Source organism: Oncorhynchus masou, chromosome 11 (assembly GCF_036934945.1).
Source record: "Oncorhynchus masou masou isolate Uvic2021 chromosome 11, UVic_Omas_1.1, whole genome shotgun sequence".
Taxonomy (NCBI): domain Eukaryota; kingdom Metazoa; phylum Chordata; class Actinopteri; order Salmoniformes; family Salmonidae; genus Oncorhynchus; species Oncorhynchus masou.
Window position 1 is genome coordinate 20,736,870 of NC_088222.1, and position 6,216 is coordinate 20,743,085.

The following is a 6,216-nucleotide window of genomic DNA, read 5'->3' on the forward strand; positions in this document are numbered from 1 at the left end:
CAGATTTACCCGCTATAGCTTAGACGATGTAACCTATTAAGTAGGTAATACATAATAAAGAAACAGATTCTGCCATGATGGGTACTACATGAAAGTAATATGCCCAGACAAAGAAATTGGATGTCTCTACCATGCTCTAGATTAGAAATAGGCGTAAATTAACATTTGACAACATATGCTCAATTTGACAGTGCGGAATTCCAATGGTTGTGTGCTAGAACAAACAGTGTGCTAGAATGAACAGTGTGCTAGAACAAAAAGGGATGAACAATGGCATGATGCTCTGTGCGTTATTGCCTTATCCCCACTGTAATGGAATTTAGGGAACTTTGCCCAAAGATCATCTGAATCTAAGTATGTTACACAGACCTGGCCTACTGTACTTGAGTTACATGCAGCTGCATCAACTTTTTAATGGCAGTTGAGCTGCTTCTCAACTGTTTCTGTATAATGCCTTATTGTGGCTTGGGCTTTGGCAAAATGCTTAACTTGAACTTTGAGTTCTACTCATGAGAGACGACTTGGGAAATGTCCAGAGTGAGCTTGTATTCAATTGTTGTTGGATTCCCCAAATCATGAGGGAGAAACAGGATATGAATCTGTGTAGCCTTTGCTCAACGAAAGACAATAGTGGCAACTTCACTCTGTGCTGCAACTTCATTCCCACTATTCCCAAATTCCATGGTAGCTGCACTACTTATTTATTATTGAAATTAGATGGTGACACAGAGCCTTGATTCTTATTATAGTAGATGCATTATTAACACAATTTTCATCATTTAATAAAGCATTCTGTCTTTCTATTGATCCTAACTTGGTCTTGTCTGTTCAGTGTGTAGTTTACCCGGTGATAGGAATGGTAAATGTGGCTCAGTACCCATAGCTATTAATAACCTGGAGTGGACTGCTTGAGCTCTATCATTACGAATAGTTTTATGAATTGCCAGCTAAATAAATCAACATTTGTTTATTAGGTTTCTTTTACAAATTGTTCCAAGACAGCTAAGGATTACTGTGATATCAGGAGACATTTTAAAATGCCAAGCAGCATTAGAACACACAGTTCATGCTGGTGCCTGCCTGGTTGTCATGTGAGATCCCCCAGCTGGTGATTGTGATTCATTGACTATACAGGGACAGGCTCTGAGTGAAGGGTGCAGGACTGGAATGGGCTGGTTTTCAGAGCATGCTCAGTTGGAGCGGGAGGAATTTTCCACTGTGTGTCCATGCAGCAGCCATAGAGGGGGCAAATGCTCTCTGTTCAGAGGGGCTGCCTGTGTGCATGAGTTATGTTGTAGTGTGTTATTGTGTGTGACTGTGCATTCATTTTTACTTCATGTGTTTAGTGGTATAACTACTGTGGACGATGAGTGTATCTGTTTATGTGTGTACAGTATGTATGAGCTCTTGTGTTCTGTGCATGTTTTTTTTTTAGTTCATGGCTTTTTTTCACAATATGTTTTTATGTTATTGGGGGATGTTAGGGTTTCTATGTATGTTTGTTGTGTTTGTCTATGTGTGTTCTGAATGTGCTTGCTCTGACTGTGAGCATTTCACAATCATGGTTTGTTTTTAACTCTCAGGGCCAGGCTCCCCCTTGACTATCTCTCTCTCTCTCTCTCTCTCTCTGGGCCAGAGGGTATTCATTTTTAGTTCCATTACACATTACACAACCCTTTCTGCCCTTCATCTATCTCAGCTGATAACAATCAGTAGGTCTCTCTCTCTCTCACCGACCTTGCCACACAACACTATAATTGGTCTATAGCCGTGTGTGTGTGTGTGTGTGTGTGTGTGTGTGAGTCCACAACATACCCTGCTAATGCTCAAATCTGACCAGGCCATTATAACCCATAAAACAGATGTCACTGAACCTTTTACTTCCACAATCCTCTGAAGTCCCATTATATTGCATTATCGAAAGGGAATTCAGTCATGTTTTAAATGTGTACATTATATGAATTATGGTAATAAAAAAAAGTTATATACCTGTATGCACTGAGGGAGAAATAAGTGAAAACACTACATTTGTAGAAAATGTGACCTCCTCATAAATCAGTGCACCTGGGATCGGATGGGAGTGTGTATGACAATTTTGCCAGTGGAATATTTCAAGACATCTGGGTTAATACAGTGCCATCTATTGGTGAAAGGTTCTCAATGTTATTTATCAAATAAAAAATAAAATAAAATGTTATTAGTCACATGCACTGAATACAACAGGTGTAGTAGACCTTACATTGAAATACTTGCTTACAAGCTCTTTCCCAAAGAGATAAATAAGAAGATACAAACATAAGAGAAATTAAACACACAAGAATGCAGCTATATACAGGGAGTACCAATGAAATAAAAATGTGCATTGGGATACATGTTAGTTGAGGTAGGTATGTACATGTAGGCAAGGGTAAAGTGACTAGGCATCAGGATAGATAATAATAGCATGTTGTGTACTTTTCTTTGTTGTGCTACTGTTACTTTTTGCTGACTGCTAATACATGGTTCAGTAACACAGCTATAAATTCCTTAGTGATTCAATGTTCTTTTTTCATTTGGAGCTAATCACAGACAAACTGAATTCCTGCACCTGAATACGTATACACCATTGGAACTGAAACTGAACTGAAACTGAACCACTTTGCAGATGTTCCTTGACCACCCATATAGGCATTTGAAGCTGAACACCAATCTATCCATCGCCAAAAATGAAGAACAAAACTGAAAAGATGCCTGGAATAAGGTGTAGAGAATCTAAAGAGGTAGAGTAGTTTTGGCCATACAGGAGTTGGGATCCGAAAGTAGTCTACAATTAATTAGGATGCTAATTGTTTCCCATAGTCTCTCTAGCAGGACAACAAACTGAAGTAAGCTTCAATATCAGTATCCTATGGAGTGATTTAAACATATACAGTTGTAGTCGGAGGTTTACATACACTTAGGTTGGAGTCACTAAAACGTGTTTTTCAACCACTCCACAAATTTCTTGTTAACAAACTATAGTTTTGGCAAGTCGGTTAGGGCATCTATTTTGTGCATGACACAAGTAATTTTTCCAACAATTGTTTAGAAACAGATTATTTCACTTATAATTCACTGTATCACAATTCCAGTGGGTCAGATGTTTACATACACTAAGTTGACTGTGCCTTTACACAGTTTGGAAAATTCCAGAAAATGTCATGGCTTTAGAAGCTTCTGATAGGCTAATTGACATCATTTGAGTCAATTGGAGGTGTACCTGTGGATGAATTTCAAGGCCTACCTTCAAACTCAGTGCCTCTTTGCTTGACATCATGGGAAAGTCAAAAGAAATCAGCCAAGACCTCAGAATTTTATTTTGTAGACCTCCACAAGTCTGGTTCATCCTTCGGAGCAATTTACAAACACATGAAGTTACCACATTAATCTGTACAAACAATAGTACGCAAGTAGAACATCATGGGACTACGCAGCTGTCATACCGCTCAGGAAGGAGACGCGTTCTGTCTCCTAGAGATGAACATACTTTGGTGTGAAAAGTGCAAATCAATCCCAGAACAACAGCAAAGGACCTTGTGAAGATGCTGGAGGAAACAGGTACAAAAGTATCTATATCCACAGTAAAACGATTTCTATATCGACATAACCTGAAAGGCCGCTCAGCAAGGAAGAAGCCACTGCTCCAAAACCGCCACAAAAAAGCCAGACTACGGTTTGCAACTGCACATGGGGACAAACATGGTACTTTTTGGAGAAATGTCCTCTGGTCTGATGAAACAAAAATAGAACTGTTTGGCCATAATGACCATCATTATGTTTGAAGGAAAAAAGGGGGAGGCTTGCCGAAGAACTCCATCCCAACCGTGAAGCACGAGGGTGACAACATCATGTTGTGGGGGTGCTTTGCTGCAGGAGGGAGCTATACACAAAATAGGTCATGTAAATAAAATAAAAATCAATACCGATCTGATTCGGTTCCGAGGTGGATCAGATCATGAACCAGATTTGACCCAAAATATATAAGAGATGAGGGAGAATCAGATTCAAATTGGGTCAGATTAAAAATGCAGCTTTATTGCTGTGCAAGCCATCAGAATTGTTTTGACTTGTCTGGCAGGCAGTCACCTAAGACAGGGAATTTTTACTAGGATTAAGTGTCAGGAATTGTGAAAAACTGACTTTAAATGTATTTGGGTAAGGTGTATGTAAACTTCTGACATCAACTGTAACTTCACCCAGTTTTGCACAGGCTCTTATATGGCACCTTTTATGCAGATGTGCAAGTCTTCCTTCTTACCACATGGTGACACCAATGTCTTGCTGCATAATCAAGGCCGCCATAAAAAAAATTAAAAAAATCACCTGTCTTATTTAGGCCATACACTAGCATATCAATTTCAAGTTCATGCTTGCTCACTATTCCTTTAGCAGGCACTCCCAACAACAACAAAAAACAGTTAAAGTACATAAAACTTAAACCTGGGTACATTGAAAGACAATTGCTATGACACAGTCATAGGGATATAATTAACCGATTTGTTATCTGTATATTCCAAATCGCTCACACCCAAAAGTCCTTAGCGTTATAATAGTATTCTATTGTGTCTAGGAGCATAGATCCATACAATGCCTTCCTTATCTGACTGAGGGAAACCCCAGGGAGGGGCCAGACCTTTGGACCACAGGTGGGGCTGACAGATGAGGTCAGTGTTAAGTGCTGAGAATAAGGTAAACCACATAAGGTAAACCAGGTAAAGTCATAGACAACTATCAGTCAATGGGATTCAGCTTGTATCTTTCAATGGACTTTGTTCGACAGTGCCTCGTGAAATTGTCTATAAAAACAAAATGCTCACCATTTTCTGTTTTCTATTGTATAGTAAATATATGAAATGACAATCACAACAAATCCTTGCAAAGGAAGAAGGACCTGAACTTGAACAGATGGTTGAAAAACTCCCTGCTTGACATTTGTATTTACTATGCACTACTGTTCAAAAGTTTGAGATTTTTGAAAGAAAAGCTACATTTTTGTCCATTAAAATAACAAAAAATGTATCAGAAATACAGTGTTGACATTGTTAATGTTGTAAATGACTATTGTAGCTGGAAACAGCAGATATTTATGGTATATCTACATAGGCGTACAGAGGCCTATTATCAGCAACCATCACTACTGTGTTCCAATGGCACGTTGTGTTAGCTAATCTAAGTTTATAATTTTAAAAGGCTAATTGATCATTAGAAAACCCTTTTCCAATTATGTTAGCACAGCTGAAAACTGTTGTTCTGTTTAAAGAAGTAATAAAACTGGCCTTCTTTAGACAAGTTGAGTATGTGGAGCATCAGCATTTGTGGGTTCGATTACAGGCTCAAAATGGCCAGAAACAAAGAACTATCTCCTGAAACACGTCAGTCTATTCTTGTTCTGAGAAATGAAGACTATACCATGTGAGAAATTGTCAAGAAACTGAAGATCTCGTACAACGCTGTGTACTACTCCCTTCACAGAACAGCGCAAACTGGCTCTAACCAGAATAGAAAGAGGAGTGGGAGGCCCCAGTGCACAACTGAGCAAGAGGACAAGTACATTAGAGTGTCTAGTTTGAGAAGCAGAAACCTCACAAGTCATCAACTGGCAGCTTCATTAAATAGTACCCACAAAACACCAGTCTCAACATCAACAGTGAAGAGGCAAGTCCGGGATGCTGGTCTTCTAGGCAGAGTTCCTCTGTCCAGTGTCTGTGTTCTTTTTGCTCAGCTTAATCTTTTTTTTTATTGGCCAGTCTGATATGGCTTTTTCTTTGCAACTCTGCCTAGAAGGCCAGCATCCCGGAGTCGCCTCTGCACTGTTGACGTTGAGACTGGTGTTTTGTGGTTACCAAGTCCCTCTTTGTGGCACCTGACCACACAACTGAACAGTAGTCCAGGTGTGACAAAAATAGGGCTTGTAGGACCTGCCTTGTTGATAGTGCTGTTAAGAAGGCAGATCAGCACTTTATTATAGACATACTTCTCCCCATCTTAGCTAATGTTGTGTCAATATGTTTTGATCATGACTGTTTAAAATCCAGGGTTTCTACAAGCAGTTTAGTCACCTCAACTTGATCAATTTCCACATTATTCATTACATGATTTAGTTGAGGTTGAAGGTTTAGTGAATAATTTGTCCCAAATACAATGCTTTTAGTTTTTGAAAGATTTAGGACTAACTTATCCCTTGCCACCCATTCTGAA